At 37.8% G+C, this 22,140-nt stretch overlaps 1 pseudogene; it reads right to left on the bottom strand.

Moving 5' to 3' along the window:
• Positions 1-2,693: 2,693 nt before the first annotated feature.
• On the bottom strand, positions 2,694-21,521 carry LOC112932923 (large ribosomal subunit protein eL20 pseudogene; annotated as a pseudogene).
• Positions 21,522-22,140: the final 619 nt, after the last annotated feature.

The following is a 22,140-nucleotide window of genomic DNA, read 5'->3' as shown; positions in this document are numbered from 1 at the left end:
AAAGATTTATTTAGGAAACCTACTAATTGAAAAATAAGTATGTGACTAGTGGTGTCCCCTCTTTTTGCCTTATCATCTGGAACTGTCTAAAGTAATTTATTTTATTTTTGGGCAGCCTGAGTGGCTCAGCAGTTTGGTGCCGCCTTCGGTCCAGGGCGTGATCCTGGAGAACCAGGATCGAGTCCCAGGTCGGGCTCCCTGCAGGGAGCCTGCTTCTCCCTCCTCCTGTGTCTCTGCCTCTCTCTCTCTCTCTGTGTCTTTCATGAATAGATAAATAAAATCTTTGGAAAGAAAAAAAAATAAGTAATTTATTTTATTTTAAAGATTTATTTATTTAGTAAGTGTGTGTGCATGTGTGTGAATTGGGGGAGGGGCAGAGGGAGAGGGAGAGAGAGAGAATCTGAATCAGAATCTCCATGGAGCATGGAGCCCAATGTGGGGCTTGATCCCATGACCCTGAGATCATGACCCAAGCTGAAACCAAGAGTCCAATCCTCAGCTGACTGAGCCACCCAGGCACCCCTACAGTAATTTATTAATAAGAAATGTTGAGATGCCTTACTGATGATTTCATTTCAGTATAATAAAACGAATGAAGTACTAGTTAGTCCTGATTTAATAGTTTTAAAATAAATTATTTTAATCTTTTGATTTGGAAAATTACTGCTCTTTCCCAAGAGTTTCTCCCGATTAAGAAATTTTGTATCATTACTTTTTAGTGAGAACTTTGAAAATTGTAATCATTTTTAAAAATTCATTAGAGTCTTTCAAGAAAAAAAGAACACAAAAAAGTGAGAAAGAACAGACCAAAATAGGACATCAAGTTCATATTTTAGTCTGAAATTTTATTTCTGAATATATTGAAAAATTGACTCATCCTTCTAGTACTGGTATCAGGAGTGGGGTAATAATACCTGACAGGCTCACTAAAATCTGGATTTATCATTATTTGACATTTTCAAGTGCTTTCTGATTTTTTCCTAATGACACTATTAAATGTTTTAAATGTGGTAGTGATTAAAGATGGAGTTTAAGCAGTACCTAATGCCTTTCAGTCAGCACCTTTGATATATCTCAATATCAAGCAGGTATTTCTAATATGGAATCTGATATAATCAAGGAGTGAGATGCTAAACTAGAAGAAAGAAAAGTTGAGAGTCTGGGGAAAGAAATCCAAACTCATCATCATTTTACTCTGTCTTGTCATAGAAAATGACATGCTTTGAAAGTGATCCCTAGGAGAAGACAAATCCTGAGTGTAACAATGAGATTTCAGGAACATGGAGAAACTGAATTGATGGCTGAAATGTGAAATATCACTCAGTCAACATTCCTTATAGGAGCTCCCTGCTGGGTCTTGAGAGTCTTGTCACATGTGTGGTTATGCCTGGAGAAATGTATGTGTTCTATGCTGTGCATTGCATATAAACATGAAATTCAATATCTTATATTTAAACCTGAAAAAAGAACGGAGCAACTCATGCATTTATCTGAAACCATAATAAGAAGGATTTTCTATCTTATTGCTGCTTACTTTGAATTATGGCTTCTTTACCTGAACTTTCAACAATCCCATCCTCCCCAATCCCAGAATACCATAGATAGATATAGATATAGATATAGATATAGATATAGATATAGATATAAATATAGGTAGAATGTGTGGGCATGTCCTAAAAAAAAGGTTCACTCAAAATGCCTTGTTGTTTTGTTGTCTTTGGGGATAATTGTTCAAATGAAAGAGGTTTTGTTTTCTTTTTTCTTCTTTCTTTTTTCTCTTTTCCGTGTCCATTCTGGGAAGCTATTTTATGCAATCACTGGCTAAAACTGTAAGTAATTTCACCTTCCATTTTAGAACTTCTGAACCAAATGTGCATTTCTGTCCCATTTTCCCTGAAGTAAATTCCACAAAGATATATTCAAAAGGATTTAACCAGATGAGGAAAGAATGGAAAAACTAGGGAAGTCCATTTTTGGATCACAAATTACTAAGGCTGAAGTAGCAGCAAGGACATACGTAAGAGAACGCGTACTTCTCTCTTTAGGATGAGGCACACATATCGCAATACGTAGTAGAGATTCCTTAACATTGAGCCTAAGAATTAAATCGGGGCAAGGTTATGGAATAAGCAACATTGTCTTTTTCTGCAGTATGTACCCCATTGGGGGTTGCAGCTTTTCCTCTCATTTCCCTCTGTGAGTCCACATTCCTTTTGTGTCTCTTCCATCCTTCATACACATCCTTAAACATAAATCTAAAAATCTGCTTCTAAATCTTTTCCACTCTCACACATTAGAGGAAATATGAATACTTCCTGAGAAGCATTTCTTGCAGGAATGGTGATGGTTTAACAGGCATCAAGGTTAAAAGTAAGGAAGCAAACTGTGGAGTCCTGGCAGCCATGGTGGGAGAAAAGTTGGCAGGGCTGAGATCAGTGGGATTTCACAACCCCTTTAGCTGAATCCATTATCTTATATTTTTGAGTGAGATTCTTTTCCGCTAGACATTATTACTAGCACTGGCTAAAGGAAATAACCTAGTTCACTCTGCTTCCACAAATGGTAGACGTTATCCACAATGAATGTTTCCATCAACTCGTTTATTTTATTTTATTTTAATTTTATTTATTTTATTTTATTTTATTTTTTTTGGTTTTGCCTGAGGAGTTTATTCGAGCAGACCTGGGCACCTCCTAAGAGGAGGTGCTGGGCCTCTTGGTGGTGAAGCGTGGCTGGTGCCGAGGACGCAAGGCCCGGTGGGGCCGTGGGGACTTGATCCCGGGCCGTGGAGCTGCTGGCGGCCGGCGGCTGGCCGGGGGCTCCTGCCGGCTGCATCTGGATCGCGTGGGCCCGGGCGCGGGGTCGGGCCCCGGGGCTCGGGAGCAAGCGGGCGCCGGCGCGGGCGGTGGTCACATCCCGGGACTCCCGCTGCATCGCGGTGCCGCTGCGTGAATCACAGCGCAGCCAGATGCCCAAGTTCGTCACCCGCAAGGGCAAGGGGGACTCCTGGGACCCCTGTGCACAGTGGACAGCTCCTCCAGAAGACTTCTTCACCTTCTTCAGTCGAGACAAAGTACCAGAAGCGGGACTTGGCGGCAACATGATCAGGTGCCGAGACTCGCGTGGGATCGGGGGGCTCAGTGCAGTGCGGCCCTTAGGGCTGGGCAGCCCGCGCCCCTCCACCCTGCGCTGTCCCGCGGGCCGAGGCCTTCAGAGCGTGCGCGCCAGGAAGCCCTTCGACTCATTTAAGTGGCTTTTTTCCCCCCCCACTGAGCATAGAGGGGAAAAGAGGGAAAGTAGAAATCAGAAGTCTCAGAGTTGCTCCTCTGCAAAGCTTCTTCCATATTAGCTCGTTTAAGCCTCATTAAAGATTTATAAAGTGAGAATTACTATGTTTTCTTAAAAAATAACAGCAAGTGTTATTTATTGATCTATATGACAGCCAATTTCCAGTTTACTTATTAATTCTCGTACCAACCTTGTTGGAAATCAGCCTTATTAGTACCCCTGTTTTCCAGACAAGGAAATGTGCAGGATCATTGCACTTACCCTGTTGAAGTGTAAATAGCTGGGGTTATAGGCCCATTTGCATTTTTCATAGGATTAAAAAATAGACAATAATTATATAGATGGGAAGTGGGTAAGCTGAAATGTGAACTAAGATTTGCACTGACCCCAAGCTAATGGCAATGATACTGTGGTTATGTTGAGAATGAATGCGAATGTGAGATATACAGATACACATATAATTTTAGAGAGATATCTAATATCTATATACCTATATATATTAGAGAAAGAGTGCATGAGAGGAGGAGGAGCAGAGGGAGAGAGAGAGACAGAACCTCGAGCAGACTCTGCACTGAGTGCAGAGTCCGATGTGGGGCTTGATCTCACCTTGAGATCATGACCTGAGCTGAAATCAAGAGTCAGACATTTAACTGGCTGAGCCCTCAGGCATCCTGAAATAGATATATATATTTTTTATCAATCTTTTCTAACTTTCTAAATTCTTAGCCTTTTTCTCTGAACTAATAAATGATTAATTTAAAAATAGAGAAATAAGGGATGCCTGGGTGGCTCAGTAATCGCCTTCAGCCCAGGGCATGATCCTGGGGTCCTGGGATCGTGTCCCACATGAGGCCCCCTGTAGGGAGTCTGCTTCTTCCTCTGCCAATGTGTCTCCTCTCTCTCTGTGTCTCTCATGAATAAATAATATCTTTTAAAAAATGGAGAAATAAAAGGATAAAAGAAAGGAAGGAAAGCATGAGAGCAGATATTCCTACAAACAAAACCAGAACACCACTAGGCTATAAGAGGAATAAGGCATACAAGCTTGGATAAAGAATAATCAATAATACCTGTCTATGGAATACTGATGAAGTGGTAGGCATTACATTTTGTTAGATTTTCACACAAGCCTCCCATAATTCTGTAAAACAGACATTATTATCTCCATTTAACACAAGACAGCAATATGATAGAAAGGTGTTAATTTATCCAAAGTCAAACTTGTAGTAGGATTCTGGGTGTACACACCAGCTTTTTAAAGGCTATTTGATAGGCATCTCTTTCCGTCTTTCCTCCTAGGCTCAGATATCAATTCTCTCCTTTTAAGGAAAGATGGCAGTCCTAGGAAAGAGTTCTGCTGATTTGGACTCCAACTGGTTGAGACGATATCATTTTCCTTTGGGCAAAAGTAGGAGGGGAGGAGAGGCTCTTGCTTTCCTGAGAGACAGGTGAGATCACAGGGACCTGAGGCTGCCAAAGGGACAGAGTGGGGAGCTCAGAATGCACTGCCCTGCCAGTCCAAGACTATGGGAAGCACAGCTAACCAGGTCATCTCAATGGAATTTGTTGGTTTGGAAAGATTAGAAAATAGAGATTAAAATATTTAGGATAAAAAAATTATTGTAACATAATATTCCATTTCAGAATGGGATGTCGATATACTTTTAGTTCTATAATTGATATCCTATATTTAATCTTTGATAAATATACTTCTGTAGTTTGTCTCTAAGCAGGCCTTCTCATATTGGTTGTTTTTGCTTACTCTAAACTGAAGAGACTCTTCCCCTGAAGAGCTTGTTTATAGGAAATCCAATTTGGAAAGAAGGTGCCATAAAAATAAAAATATGGAAAAGATATTATAAGAAAACATGCATAAAAAGCAAGCGAGCAAGGGAGGCATTATTAATATCAAGAAAAAATTAAAAGTGAAAAGTATTAAGACCAAAGAAATCTGATACAATCATTGATAAAATACATAGCTCCCAGTAATGATATAACAGTCCGATATTATAGATTAGAAATACATAGGGCAGTTAGCTATACTTCAGTTAAAAAAAATAAATATCTGAGGCAAAACTATTAGAACTACAAGAAAATTTAAAAAAAAAAATATATATATATAGTGAATTATTTTATTTTATTTATTTATTTATTTTTAAGATTTTATTTATTTATTCATGAAAGACACAGATAGACAAAGCAGAGACGTAGGCAAAGGGAGAAGCAGGCTCCAGGCAGGGAGCCTAATGTGGGACTTGATCCTGAGACCACGGGATCATGCCCTGAGCCAGGGGCAGGTGCTCAGCTGCTGAGCCACCCACGCATCCCAGCGAATGATTTTGTATACTAGTCCATTTTTATATACCAGTCCATACCAGACCATCAATTAGACACAAAAATAAATCTAAATACAGAGGATTTGAATGAATTCATTGATATAATTGAACAAACAGATACTGAGCAGTATTCTGAATAGATAAATGCATAGAGTAGATTGAATATGACAATAAAGTGTGTATATTGAAATGATCAGAGTAAAAGTGGGGTCAGTAGACCCTTACAGTTTATGTGCTAAGCACATCTCCAATTCATAATGAATATACAAATGAACCAGGTAGGCCTTATTTCAGGAATATGAAAATATTTCAATATTAAGAAATTGATTAATATGAATTATTTTTTAATAATACAATGAAAACAAAATTATATAGTTATTTTGATGTTTAACAACATTCACTTGATGAATTTCAGCATATGCCTCAATTTAAAACATAGTTCTTTAGACTAGGATTAAAAGAATACACCATCAAAATGAATTTTAAAAATCACCATCAAACCATCAGTGTTGGCATTCATTCCTCCTAATGATAGTACACGAAGAGCAGCACCTCCTTTAGTATTAGGGGAGTAATAAATAATATAATTTCCTTTATTGTTGCCATACCTTACCTTTTAAAAAAGATATTCTATTTAATGTAATTAAGATAGCAAACATAAATCATTGATAAGTCATTGATGAAGGGGAGACACAATTATTATTTGCAGATGATTTGATTGTCCACCTCAGGAATCCAAGAACAATGATAAACAAACACTTGAACTTACAAAAGGGCTCAGTAATTTTCCTAGGTACCAAATCAATTGGCTGAAACCCTATAGCTTTCTTCTATAGCGAAAATAACTGGTCGGAAAATAAAATAGAAAACAACAAAAGATCTCATTCACAGTATTAGTAAAAACAGAAACTACCTTGACATAAGCAAGAAATAGTTTCTATTTTTTTAAAAAAGAAAATTATGACAACCTAAAATACATAACAAAAGAGAGTTAAATGGAAACATCCACAAAGTTCTACACGGAAAGACTCCATACAGTTAAGTTTCAGTTCATTCCAAAAGAATTCTAAAAGTTAATGTAATTGCAAAATTATGCCAAATCAGGTTAGAAAATGAATAAAATTCTTGAGATTTACTTGCAAGAATAAAAAGATAAGAATTCCAAAATTATTTTTAGAAAAGCTGAATAATAGGTGCACTGACAGCAATTGTCAAAATAAAGTAAAAAAATTCTTTTTAAATAATGTACTCACTTCAGGAATATGTAGAGCAAATTAGAGAAATAAGAAAACGTAGAATAAACTTCAAAATTGAAGCTGAAAGAATCCAGTGATTTTCTATAGGCTTAGATTGTCCTCTTAGAGTTGTATGCTTGAATATGAAATCAACCCTTGTTTAAAATGAAGTGCTGCTATATTTTGTTTCCTTTGTGCATTTATTTCTTCTAGAGAAATAGACACATGTATCAATACCATCAATACCATCAGCATTGTTATTGTTATCATAGCTAACTTGTATTTAATGCTTCTTAGTTGTGTCAGAAAGTATTCTAAGCACATTAGATATATTGTGTCATTTAATCAACATAATAACTTTATGAAGTTGATACAATTATTTGCCACAATTTACAGATAAAGATATTGAGACTTTAATAGTTGTAGTAAATGAGAGTGATGCTGAGGCCAGGATGCAAGCACAGGCAATCTGGTATCAGAGCCCAGGTTCTTAAGAATTGAACTCTAATTTCACATGTACACCTGTGCTTATATTTGTAAGTATTATTAAGTAGTAGGCCAAAGTCATGACATAGATGCACTAAAATGGCAATGCCAATATTCTTTTGGAAGAGATCATTTTATTTTCTTTACACCTGAATATTTAAAAAACATATGTAGTAAACATTATTAAATTAAAATTTAATACAATGTAATGTATTAAATTAAATTAAAATTTAATTACATTAAAAATATGTAGTAAACATTACTATTATAACTATGGAAAAGTACTTTTAAAAGGTGACTTCAGCCTGGTGATTTCTTTAATGACTAGCTAAGACAAGCCTACCAAATCTGTACCATTCGACTCATTAGCTCTCTAATTCAAGAAATCATCTACTCATCTACTTTTTCCACAGTGGCTACCAGAAATGTTGCTGCTCTTTATTGCCACTATAACTGCCACCACAATTTGAATAGCTAAAATGTTCCATCTTTAGCAAATGCTTTATATACATGACATCAAGTATTTTTTATTATTATTCCCATTTTACAGAAAATGAACTAAAGCATGGAATCTTGCCCAGGGTGATACTAGCACATAGTTGGAATAGACAAGGTCGCATCCATGTTTTGCTCAGCTCCATAGCCTCTACTATTCTGCAGTGCTATTTCACAAAGTTTTCATTTGGGCCAGAAGGAAACCCTAGAGGCTAAAACTAGTGTTTTAATAACTCAGTGGTTGTCATTAAATTTATGCACACATGCAATTACCTTGTTCAAATACAGCAAAAAAAAAAATTAAGAGGGAGTCATTTTTTTTATTATGTGCAAACTTGGTCTCTTATTGGTATTTGTGAATATTCCTTTTCTCTTCCAATAATTTGAGAAAAATCACATTATTCTCAAAAGTCTTGATCAAATTTTTGGAGGAAGTAATTGAGAGGATATGGCAGGCAGTTATTCTGAGACTTGAACCTAGGTAATCAGAGGCTCCTCACTTCCTTTCCTGTCCTTGGAATGTTAAGTTCTACCTGTCATTCCCCCACTAGGAGCCATTTCAAGGATGCAGCTTTAAGAGAGTAGTGTGTTGTTGAGACCATCTTGTTGGTTATATGTGACTGAATCCAGTATGTCCTCTATATTAACTCTAAAGATTCTGGTGGAGAGGTCTGGAAATCTACTCATCTTGTGGCTGCTTAAGACAAGCTTCCTATATAAGTTCCATTACTTATTAAATCTGCCACCTACCAATCTGTAGTGGTCCGCCTTTTTGTTTGGGCTCTCTTTGCCCTCCATGTACAGGGGGCCAATTTAGGAACCAACACAAACACAGATACTTGGTCTTCTCTGTCCATTCAAAAAGATGTTCCATATATCAAGAAACAACATTTTTATTTAATTGGTATGTATTTATTGAATGTCTACTATGTGTTAGATACTGTGCTAGGCATGGAGAATAGAATAGTGTTTTATTAGGGGAATGCTAGCTGCCACAACAGATAAACTCTTAAATCTTTGTGGCTTAACACAATAAGAAGCCCAATATGGATGTTTTGGATTGAGAAAATTTCCTCCGGTTTGTGATTCAGTTTCCCCTGTCTTCAAAACATGGTTTCCAAGATCTTCTCTGTTCAGTCATTTTAAGGAAAAAGAGTACAGAGTATTGCATATCATTTTAAATTGGCCTGTTCTTGAAGTGGTCTATATCACGTTTGCCCACATTCCACTGGCCAGAACTGAGTCAGATGCACCAAATTGGTTAGGAAATGGAGACTAGCCATGTGCCCAAAGAATTAAGAAAACATCCTTTCTTCCTGCTCATTTGCCACTCATAGTATCATTGGAAAGGAGGATGTTAATTTGATGACATATAAAACCAATGGACAATTTCAACCATAGCAATTATTTTAATGAAGACTATGGTGCTAGGAGGGCGTATTACTTATAGGTTTTGATCTAATTAGAGAAACCAAGAAGGCTTCACTGAGGGAGTAAACTTGGATCTCAAGGATGGGCAGGTGAGGAAAGGAGGGAAGAGCGCAAGGGCCCTGGTGAGGAGAGCCTATGGTGAGCAGGTGAGATGAGGAAACAGAGAGGCTAGATGAAGCTGGAGGAGTCCTAACCTATAGGGCCAGTGAGAGTCTAAATCCTTTCCAATGGACAATGCAGAACAACTGAAGTGTCAAGATTGATATCTTGAAAAAAATCACTCTGGCTGCATTGTGAAAATGCAATGGTGTTGGGGGAAAATAAACGTAAGGAGGCCTTTGGGGGAGGCTGTTGTAGAGTGCTAATGGCTTTGATATAGGAGGTGGAGGTGGGAAGAAGTTAAAAAAAAATAACACTTAGGAGGTAAATTCCAAAGAATTGTGATAAACTAGACTTCGCTATTTATCTATTATCCTTTTGCTAGATGATTTGCATCCTTATAGCTTCTATGCTCATAGATGAATTTTAAAACTGGACAATGTTGCTGGGAAGTGAAAAGCTAGTTTATGTTGCCTTTAGCCAGGCTTAAGCAAACTGAAACAGAGATATGGTTGTTAGCGGCTCAGTAACTTTTGTTACCTTCTTTGTCAAAATCTTCACCATCTCCCTTTGATTCTACTCTTCCATCCTGGTCTCAGGGTCTGTACAACTAATTTGTTCCCTGATGTATTATGTAATGCCTATGGGCATTTACATTTCAAAAGAGAATTTTTATTTACCTAGTTAAAAGATATTAACTCAGATAACTAAAATGATGATGACTCGAGTATTTGGGGAAATACGGTACTCAAATCATGCAACACAGATACCACTTTCAGTGCCTTTAATAAATCCATTAAATTTGGTTCTACTGAGGCCTCTTAATTCCGGTGGGAGAAGTTTCTTAAGGCAGCCAAGACCTGGACCTAGAGCTTCCCCAGGATGACTGAGCTATATGCTGGTTCTGAAATAAGATCTGCAGCTTCATTCTTCTTTACAACATGATACCACAGAGCAGAATTTGAAATCCAGAGGGGTAGTCCATTTCTTGCTGAAAATATATGTATGCTAGAATTTAAAAATATTTTTATATATATACAAAAATTAAAATAAACAAAAATATGTATGCTATTTTTATATATGTATACTTAAGGAGGCCACAAACCACTCCTGAAAGCTTTATTTATGGATGCCTTTCCACTGTGGTTAAGAATTCGCTGCTCTATTTGAAAGCAGGTTATAGGAAGTCATGTTCCTTTCTCTCTTACTCTCCTCTTCTACAGCCAAAAATATGGGAGCAGAACTAAGGTCCTGTGAGGTGACACCTGGTTTATCCCTCTATCTGTGTGTATGTGTGTGGGTGTGTGTCTGTATGAGTCAGGCTTTTCACTTAGCCATCTCACCAGATCAGCCCCCAAGACACCCACGCTCACTTTTGAGCAGACATTAAGGCTCAGTAAACACAGACCCTCTAGCTAGAACTGGGGGAAAGAACTAGAATTTAGTTGCTGGCAGATCCATCCTCTTGGCAAAAAAATCCCATGAGCACCTGTTCAAGTAGACCTTGAGTAATTTTTAGTCTCTCAACATTTGGCTGACATAAAGAGTATAGTGTGATTCTTCATTTATTTTACAATTCAGAGAGCATCAAATTAAGTTTAATAGTATGAGAAACACATATGCACACATACCTTCTCATCCCCAATTTTAAAAAAGATTTATCACATTCTGGCTAATAATAAACACTTGATTTCAGCTCTTTTTTTTTTTTTTTTTTTTTTAACAGTGTGGAACTATTTTAGGCCATGCAATGATTATTTAATCATAGGATATAGAGCACTTTTTTTTTTTTTTCAAGGAATGTTGTAATACTGCATTTACAGCCTGTAAATGTTTCTGGTCTTTGCATTTAGAGGAGTATCTAGTGGTGTTCCACAATCTTGACTGTGGAGTGTGTATGACAGTAGCAGAAGTTGCACATAGCCTACAGAGTAAGCTAAAGCAGGAGAGTAAGAAGTTTGATAGTTAGGTGTTTGGATTCTTGTCTTTGTCATGGGTTTTGAAAGACAGGCCAAAGATGTCCTCACCACTATCCTGAATATTCTCAGAATCCTTGATTATTAACAGACACTTTTAAGCCTTATGCTAAGCCAGAACAAAATTCATTTTATGACTTTGTTGAACTACCACCAGTGTACTCGATGAGTGGGTGCCCCATCCAGCTCTTATAACTTTAGCCAGAAAATATCCCCTCCCATTCCCAGTCTCCCTTCATCCAATATATGCCTGGAAGAGGGTTTAGAACATTGGCACCCATATCCTGGGAGGAGGAGGAGAGAACATTTGTTTGACTAGGGCGCTGATAGAAAGGACAAGAAAGATAATGAAATGAATTAGCTCTATTTGAGTATCCCAACTATTATTGATTACAGGGCATTTAATAAAATATAGATCTCCACACTGGGTTTTGTGGTGTGGAAGACTGATGCATCAGCATCATTTAGGTTGAAGAAATTTTTAAGCTTTTTTTTTTTTTATCAGTAGAATTTTTTTAAAAAAGTCAGAATTCTGTAAAGAATACCATATGTAGGACAAAACAGAGTTACATTGATTGACCTGATGCTGAAGAGTTTGAGGCCCTTGAACCTCCCACTGGAACCCACTTTGAGAAACAACATACTCTTGAACCCTTTGCTTTGAAAGATCCTAGTGTTCAAGAGACAGCAGTGAACATCCAGCTATGATGTAGGAGTGGAGGCAGAGAGGGCAGAGGATGTATGTCTACATGAAACCATGACCACTGACTACTTCTATAGCAGGGTGTTGGTAAATATAGTGGTATGTTGGCCCAAATATATATTTGGTTTTCATCAGACAAAGGATTTTTCTCAGGACACAAACCATCAATGGACAAGTTCACTTCAGGAGGGGACATGAGAAATGCACTTCCAAATCCAGTCATTTGACTTTGTGGCTTTTCTTTTAGACTTTAGAATGGATCTGCAGTTGGTTACTGACTCAATTTCTCCTTCCAGCAATTTCTGATTTGCTGTTAGTGAATGGGTAATTATATCTGAAGAAGATATAAATATGGACAAAGAAGAGTTATAACAAAGCTAAGAAGTAAGAATTTCAAAGCTCAGAAGCTACCACTCAGCCACTTCTAGGACACTGGTTTAAGAGTTGTCCAAAGACCATGGCTGAAGATAACAGAATGTTAAATCCAAAAGTTCCTTTGAAAATAGCCTGTGAAATGCTTTTATTTACTGATTTTCTTTTCCTATTTTATAGCAAAAAAAGTAGAATTTAGTTGTGACATATGAGCATTTGAGTTAGAGCATCTTAGTAAGTTGTGACATATGAGCATTTGAGTTAGAGCATCTTAGTAAGTAAAATGGTATTTGAAAATACAGAATAAGACTGGTGGTGGAATAATAGCTTCTTTCAATTTTTTCCTCCCTGAACCCTGCTGACATGAGGGTGGGGAGGATAGAATAGACAATTAAGAGACCCCAACTAGATACACTGATGATTGCTGAAGCCCATGGCAAAAGACAATAAAGAATATTAGCTAAATATGGGTAAATTTGGGTAAATTCAAGGAAAGATGTCACAAATAAATACAGAATCACTCAGATTTAAAGCATGATGCAGAAGTCTCTGAAAATAAATTGGAGGATTCTGTGGGAATAATAAAGAAATGGAACATGGTGGGAGTCAGAAAGGGAAAAAGGGTATATTTCTGAAATGTGCTATTTGGCTTGATGCAGTAGTGGTGCAGGGACTGAAGGAAAGACAGTTTGAACATGATGCTATCTTCATGCTGTTCTTTGTTGTGACCTGCATGCTTACTCTAAAGAACTAGCTAAGATAGTATGGATTCATGAGAGGAACTGGCCAAGAGCATCACAGCTATTCATCAGTGTTGACTGTACAGAATGATGCTAACTGGATGTGTGAGTAGTTGTGTATGTATGTGTGGAGAGTGGGTAGGTATTTAAAGTTGATAGAAGCTTTCTAGGGCAGAAACTAGAAAATTAGTAGGAAACTGTTCTAAAACAACACAGTGATTTTTACTCTACTGGGTGGCCCAGTAGATTATGTATTCATCTAATCATCCATTGCACATGCCCACCATATAAAGCCATCTGGATGTTTTTAAGAAAATTGGATGTTGGAAGAGTTGCCCCCATTCAAAAATTAGGAAGAAGTCAAAGGTCTCTGCATGGAAAGCAGTCAGAGATTCATTGCATGTTAACAACTGAGTGAACATTTGAGCACAGGCAATGTGCCAAGGTCTGTTCTAGATACTGGGGACAGAGTAAAGCAGATAGAGGAGTCATAGGGCTTACTCTTCAGCAGGGTGAAATGTCCTTTGTCATTTGCAAAGGACAAGTGAAGAATGCTCATGGGAAACTTACTCTGAAACAGAGGGCTCCTTCCAATGAATTACTATGCATCTAGATAGTCAAAGAAATTACAGAGAACTGGGGAACTTACATAAGAGATTAAGCAACAGAAGGAACTAGAAAGCAAGCAGGTGACACTCAAAAACTTAAAACAGAAATAACATTATGTCTGGAAGGATAAGCAGAGTAGAAGCTTATCTCCTACGTGCCATCCCCAGGCAGGAGTTGCTGGGGATCCCCAGCCTGGAAGCCGATTATCAGGGAGAAAGAGCCTTAGTGAGGCTGTTGTGGGTCCTACTCGAAGAGTGAGCAGCCTTCAACAGAAGGAGGCTGGATGTCTACTGCTGACCTTTCCAGGACTGAGGAAGGAGCCCTGTGAATACACGTGTGTGTTCACTATGAAAATTCATTGAGCTATATATTAGGATTTATGCACTTTTCTATATGGTTGTTTCACCTCAATAGAAAGTTTACTAAAAATAATTGAGGTGTATAGGCAATGATGGGAGAAGAATGAAATTCTTGGCAGAGAACATGAAAAAGCATAATTCAATTGCTATGCTTGTATGCAGAGTTGGGGTGGGGAGGGAAAGAGAAAAATAGAGAAGGAAAGAGGAAGAAGGAAGGAGGAGGGCAAGGGAGAGAGAAATGCAGTTCTTTATTCCTAGCATAATGCATAAAATTCATGGTAATCTATGCTTACAAAATGGAAAGTGATAGGCATAGACGTTCAGAAAATTTTTTTTTAGGTTGCAGGAAATAGAATGACTATGACAAATGAGAGGTGTCAGTTTGAATTTCTTCCATGATAAACCAGTGGTTAAAAGTGGTACAAACTTTCAGGTAATGAGAGGCTGTACCTCTCAAGGGAGCCCAGAAGAGGAAGTATAAAAATATTTTGTATCTGGTATTGTCATGGAAAATACCCTAGATGCCTGATTGCAAAGAATAATGAATATCACTTATTAATTCATTTATTCCAGAAATACTTGTTGAGTCTTTACTGTGGGAAAGACCCTATAGGAGATGCAGGACACATATCAGAAAAGATGTTGGCAGGAGAGAACTGATGGCAATACAGAATAAAGGTAGAGGAAAAGGCAGGAGATAGTGAATCTTAATCTTAGGATTAAAGGTTTCAGAAAAGCTGGAATGGAAATATGTATAACTGATAAAAGTAATAAGATATTAGCTAGAAGGAAAAACCCTATCTTTGAGAGTACATGAGACCAAGAGAATGACATTTTAAAAGTATTGCATCTGTAACAAAATGCTAAACTCAACATTTCCTATTGTTTTGGAGCCTGGTGGGGCTGCACAATATCTATATAGGACAATTATGACAGCCAGGAGCTATCAGTATGTCCCCCAGTCTTACCACTTCAGGGGAAGAGGGGCAGACCAGCACCTTCTTTCCTTGCCTGATGGTTTCTCAGGCTGCTTATGCCTGCTCTGCTTGCACATATCATAGCAGGCTGGAAGTCCCAGGGAAGTAACCACTGCTCACCTACAACAGCTCCAATCAAGGATAGAATGATTGTATAGTGGTGCATAGATACCTCAGTTCCCTCATCCCCAGGTCGGCTAATTCTGAGGTCTGTGTGGTGCACTGAGCAGTGTACTGGATTGAAAAACATACTCTGTTCTCCTTCTCACTGTTTTTCTTCCTTGTTCCCAATCTGTGTACTCACATCTTTCCTCACATCTCCCATTGCTTCTAGGGGAACTAAAACTAAGAAAAACATGAAACTAGTTTGTCGACTCTTAACACATCATCCATAAATGGACACAAGGAGATGGAGAGAGGCTGGCAAATGTTGATAGCAAGGATTTATATGGAGAGAATTGTTTGGAGAGCATTCCCTGCACTGCATGGCAGGGCTGGGGGCAGCAGAAAGGATGAAGTTAAGTGAAAAGGCTGAGGAATGCCACCTGGAAATGGAATTTAAAGGCGGGGAGGCACAGGAACTGATGTGACTGCTAGCTGGAGAAGCAAGAGGGAGAGCAGTTGAATGGAGCCGGACTAAGTTGGGACAGGCAGCAATAGACACAGATGGATACTTCCTGCGAGCCAGCCATGCATTCACAGGAAGGAAAAAAAAAAAAAACTTAGTTGGGATGCATAGCAGCAATGATCCTTCCCCTCCTTATTTTCATATCCTTGCAGTGTGCCTCTACAATGTCTCCTATTGAGGATAGGGTCTATTTCCCCACCCTGTGCATCTGAAAAGGCCTTGTTACTTCCTTCAGCCAGTAAAATTTAGCAAGAATGCCACTGCACCAGTTCCAGTTCTCCAGGTCCCATGAGTTCAGAAGGCCCACACCTTTGTCTATGCCTATGGCCTCAAACATACTGATTTTCTCATGGAATCCTACCCAGTGGGCTGCATGATGAGGAATGAACTAGCCTACTGGAAGATTAAAGACCATATTGACCAGAGTTGAGTCAGCCCAGTTGCTTCAGTCAGATCCTTAGACAGCAGAGCTGACCAGAGATATATGAGGGAACCCAGGGAGAGCCTCAGACTACCTAACCAAGCCAAACTCACCCCAAATTACTGACCTACAGAATAGGCTAAATAATTACCTGTTGTTATAAGCTACGAATTTGGGGTGTGGTATGTTATACAGCAAATTCTTACTACTGGAGTGAACATTTTTATTTTATTTTTTAGAGAGAGAGAGAGACAGATAGAAAGCTGGGGGTGGGGGTAAGGGGCAGAAGGAGAGGGAGAGTATCCCAAGCAGACTCCAGGCCCAGCACAGAGCCCAATGTGGGGCTTGATCTCATGACTGAGATCAGAGCCTGAACCAAAATCAAGAGTTGGATGCCCACTATTGTGCCACCTAGGTGCCCCAAGAGTGAACATTTAATATAGATTACATTCGATTTTCTTTTCCATCTAGAAAATGAGACTATTTTTAACTTTCTGAGAGTGAGCTGAAAAATATGTGATTTGCCTAAGAGAATGTCCAGGTCTCAGTGCTAGTCTCATCCCCAGTAATGTCCCTACCAGTTACATGAACTTTATGCAATTTATAGAATCTTACTGAGTTCTAAGCATTTTTACTTTCTTGTAAGTCTCTTAAGCCTGAGAATCATGACTGATCTATCTTCATAGTGAGATCATATAACTTTATTATGTGTGTGTGTGTGAGAAATAACTTTGATAATTAAAAACTAGTGAAAAATGTCCTCTCGCCTTATCAAAACAATTTATTTTTCCAATGAAATGATTTCCTGGAGTAGTAACATTTGCTTCACAACATAAAATTTAAAAAATTACTATGGTAATAAGTGTGAAAATATTTTGAAATATTAAAATAAATGAGAGAGATGCCATGTATGGGCTAAATGGGGTACATGGGAGAGAGGTGCTCCAAGAACTGGGAAGTAAGGTACAAATATGAGTGCACATGATCCACCCTTATTCAATTTGAGCTGGAATGAAGGAAATCTCTTCCCAGACCCATACTCGGCCAGTAAAACTAAGATGACCCTTGATGGAGGGAAAATACAGGTAGAGAGCTGGGCATGAAGAAAAGGTGGTTGATCGGAACGCCTGGGTGGCTCAGGGGTTGAGCATCTGCCTTTGGCTCAGGGCGTGATCCTGGGGTCCTGGGATGGAGTCTCACATCGGGCTCCCCACAGGGAGCCTGCTTCTCCCTCTGCCTATGTCTCTCTCTGTATCTCTCATGAATAAATAAATAAATAATCTTAAAAAAAAAAAAAGAAAAAGTGATTGATCAAAATGCCACATATAAAAAGGAGAGAGAAATGGTGAAACAGGGTAGAAATTATTTTTTGCTAAAATATTATTCATCTGTAGTTACAGAGTTGCACATAGTATTTTTTTTATGATGGTATTAATCTCTCTGTGTCATGGCTACATCTCATTCCAAGTCTTCATGATGCTTACTTTTGGCTTTTGTTTTATTCCTTTTTCAGAATCATAATAATCATATTTTATTGATATTTTCAAAGAATGAACTTTCAAAATTGTCCCTTTTTTTTCCCTATTTAAAAATATTTTAAATTTCTTTTTCTTAACTGTTGTTTAATTTTGCTTTTAAAATTTCAGTTTTTTGTTTTTTTTTTTTTTAAATTTCAGTTTTTAGATGAAAAAATACTTTATTTGCCAGATTTTGTTAAATCCTGAAGGCAATTAAGGCTATAAATTTCTGGGACCCCTGGGTGGCTCAGTGGTTGAGCTCTGCTTTCGGCTCAGGTCGCGATCCCAGGATTCGGGATCGAGTCCCACATGGGGGGCTCCTGCTAAGAGCCTGCTTCTCCCTCTGCTTGTCTCTGCTTCTCTTTCTCTCTGTATCTCTCATGAATAAATAAATAAATATTTTTTTTAAAAAAGGCTATAAATTTTCCTCTGAAAATAGCTTTAATGTGTTCTGTAGGCTTTGTTAGAGAGGGTTCTTTTTCTTTTCTAGGCAAGTTTTAGTTTCCTTTTTGATTTACCCTTTGATCAAAGATTATGTAGTAATCTGCTGTTTCATTGTTAAGTCATTAAGATATTTTTGGTTATCATTTCATAATTTATTTCTAATTTTATTAGCTTCTGATCAGAGAACATAATTTATAAGAACTCCCCATTTACACAGTTTTCTAGTTATTTCTTTTTCTTGGTGACCACATATATGACCGGCTTTCAAAAATGTTCCATGATTATTTGAAAAAGTACATTCAAAAATAAGGTGACATATCAACTTGTTTATTAATTGTATTTTCGGTTTATGTCCCTTATTTTTTGAACTAGATCTTTCCGTTCTGAGAGAAGTATATTGGTGCTTTTCTACCATAATTGTATTTCTTGCAAGTTCTTCTTGTTAAAATAAATTTAAATATTGAGCTCCTGTGGTGGTTGGCTCATCCCACTGTGACTGCTGCTTCTACAATTGTGCCACTTATTATTATATGTTGTTCCTTTTGATCCTATTTGCTTGTTTTGCCCTTAAATTATACTTAGCTGATATTAATATTGCCATTTTTGCTTCCATTTTGTTTTTATTTTCCTGATATGTATTTGCTAATTCCATTTATCTTTGTTATGTTGAAAGTATTTTTGAGAGTGTTCTTTAATGTAACATCTGGCTGTGTTTTGTTTTACGAAGAAATGTGTTGACTCTGTCTTTTCATGGTACAATCCATTCTTTCACATTTTATACAGTGACTAACATTCCTGGTGTGTTACTTTGACCTTATTCTATGTTTACTACTGGGTAGATAGTTGTTTCTTTTTCTTTTTTTCTTTTCTTTTCTTTTTTTTCTTTGCCTTGCTTTTCCTGTTTATGCCCTTTACTAATTTAGAAAGTCTGCTGTATTCTCTCTTGTCAATGATGGTTAATTTCTATTCTCTTGATATAAGTGATAATAATGTCTATTACTTGTTAAAAAGAGATTTCTCCTCTTTATCAGAAAAAAAATCACTATTTTCTTCCTGCTTTGTTGCATTCCAACAAAATGAATAAAAAAAGAAAAATAAAAAAAAGCTGAATAAAATCTTAACAAACAATTCTAACAATTGTTTTTTTACAAACCTATTGCCATTCTTCTGTCCTCCTTTCTTTTTTTTCTTCCCCTAAATAGATGCTGAGATCTTTTTATTGCCGCCTTGATAACCATTTGTCCTAGGCTTGACAGCTAAAGTGTAGTGTTTATTAGCTTTTTAAAGATGAACTTTTTCTTAAATATGTCCAATTACACATTGCTATATAGCTTATTCTTACTCATTTCTGAATCCTATTAATATATACCTATATAGCTTAATAACTATATATGAACTTGTGTGTATATGTGTAACATATGCATAGACACATACATGTATGTATATGCAACATACATATTATATATAATCATTGCTCACTCTTTCCATCTTTATAGGTTTCTGAATTTTCTCATTTGTTATTGGAATAGAGCCTTCTCAGTGCTTTTCTCAGATGGGGTTCAAAGTGATATTTTTTCCTTTCCTAAAACAGCTTTTGTTTGCCCTGAGAGATCAATGATACTTAAGCTGGGTGTAAGGTGATCCACCATCGTCTTTTATCCAATGTTGGTGATAAGACATTCTTTTATAGGGTTTATTTTTTTCCACCTTTAAGAGTATTACATGTTCTTTTTTCCTTAGAGATCAGGATATTTTTCTTTCATGATATACCTGTGGCTATGTTTTCTTTTTTTATTCAGCTTAAATCTTAATGAGTGTTTCACATTTATATATTGTGGGAAGCAAGAGGGTCTATACCTTCATGGGCTGCAGTGCAGAAGTGGGCAGACTGGCCCCTCCACCTCTCCCATATTCCTGATCTGAAGGAAGGAGCACCCCAGCTTCTTGGTTATCTCCCACTTGGCCTTTTGGGGATTTAGCACCTTCACACTGAGCTGACATCAACATTCCTTTAGGGGGCACAGATCTCTATATGCCACGTTTCTTCCCAAAATCCTGTGTTGTAGGTCCTTGCCTAAGCTGTGATGCTGTTCCGCATTTACCTGCTCAACTTATGAAGTCAAAAGGACTCATCTTTATTCTATGCTCAGGACCTCAAAAGGAACCAGAGCTTTGCTGCATCCATTTGCTGCTTGGCTTGGGAGAGGCATAGGGATTGGAGCTGGGAGCAATGATCCAGAGGTACCATGCTCGGAATGCTATGTTCCCAAACTTCTTCCCATCTGGTTTGAATGACAGGTAGTTAGCTGTTTTAGGCATAGGAGGCTGTGTGGGCCAGTGGTTTTTGAACTTCAGTGTGCGTATGTCTTCCCTCTAGATCTTATTAAAATGCAATGCTGATTCAGTAGGTTAGGAGTGGGGCTCCAAATTCTGCATTTCTAACATATTTCCAGGAGAGATTCTGAGAGTCCTTCAACCAGTCTTTGAGTACCAAGGCCTTAAAGCCATGGCACAAATGGCTTCTATTTAATCAATCACAGCAGATGGTCATATTGAAAATGTAAACAGAGAGTTTAGTATAGTAAATTGACTTTAGCAGAATCTATTCATCAGTGCTGATGGTAGATGAAGATTAATGTCTAGTAGGAGTGTACAACCTAGTAAGACTCACTACATTTCATAACAATTTCTCATAGATGCATCAGTCAATTTTTTTCCCCATTTCTTTGTATTATTCTCTGTTGGTAAAGTTTTATTCTTTTTTATCTGTGTTGAGGTTTTCTTGGATTAAATAAGAAAAAGCAGTGATTTTCTTTTTGGGATTATGTTATACATATCATTTTGAAAACCTCTTGTTATTTGTACATTTATTCAGAAGCTATTTATTGAGCATTTGTTGTGTGCCAGAGTTTACTCTTATGCGTTGGGACCCTGTTTGATTAGATTGCATGCCCAATGGAGCTTTGTTTGTTTATTGATTCACTGATTGGCTGATGAGTATCCATCCCCCTTCGTGTTAGTATAACCCACTTATCTTTTTAGAAGTTGCCTTCTTTCCAATTTGGTTCAGTCATGCCATAATAGTAAGAATTATATCATGATCTCTGACAAAGAATTTGAAATGCTCTTTGAAAGGTTTTTCTTTAGCTTGGTGTTTTACAACCTTGGCTACACAATGACCCCTTAGGGTGGGGGAGGATAAAATATTAGGTTTTGGTCCCACCTCCAGATAGTCTCATCTAATTGTTTTGTGGCATGGCCTAAGTGTCAAGTTTTTATAAATCTCCCCATAAGTGATTTTTAATGTGCAGCAAAAATCAGACAACCCCTTCCTTACATCTTTACTCTCGTTGACCCAGTACGATCAAGCAGTGAGACTATGACCTCAGCTTGGCCAGCCGGCATCCCTCTCAGAACCCTGAATCTTGATAGCAGATAGAAGAACCATTTTGCAGCAGCACCCAATCCTGGCCATGCAGCATTCTGTAGTCTGTACTTTCTCCACATATGTTGTCCCAAGCCTTTGAGCTCCCTCATATCTTATCAGTAAATAAGCCTTTTGCTTAAATGGGGCAGAGTTATTGGCTATTGCCTATAGCCAAAAAATCTCAAAAGAGACAATCTGTGAGCTTTTCATCCCTCCATGTAATTGCCAAGGGCCCTCATTCTGCTATGAGGATCATGGTCTCAGAAGCGGGTGTCATGGTCTTTACTGCACATAAGGAAAGTTCCAAAGACAGAAGGCAGGAGAACCACCCAGGCTCTTATCAAAGGGGTTAGGGACTCAGAATTCACATTTGTTCCTTCAGGTGTGTTTCTTTGCTCAACCAATCATTACCACACTTAAAAATCTGGCTTTTGGTTATTTGTTTTCAGAAAAAATGTAAGCAGAAAAGGTACTGCTTAATTGGATGGACAAGTAAAAAATCCTACGACTAAGCAGAAAACCTGGGAAACATGCCATATTACCAGACAAGGAGAGCACAAGCATCTCTTTATAGCAGAAACACACAGAACTCTCTGT

Source organism: Vulpes vulpes, chromosome 14 (genome assembly GCF_048418805.1).
Source record: "Vulpes vulpes isolate BD-2025 chromosome 14, VulVul3, whole genome shotgun sequence".
In the NCBI taxonomy this organism is placed as follows: Eukaryota; Metazoa; Chordata; class Mammalia; order Carnivora; family Canidae; genus Vulpes; species Vulpes vulpes.
This window is presented reverse-complemented; position numbering and strand designations above follow the sequence as displayed.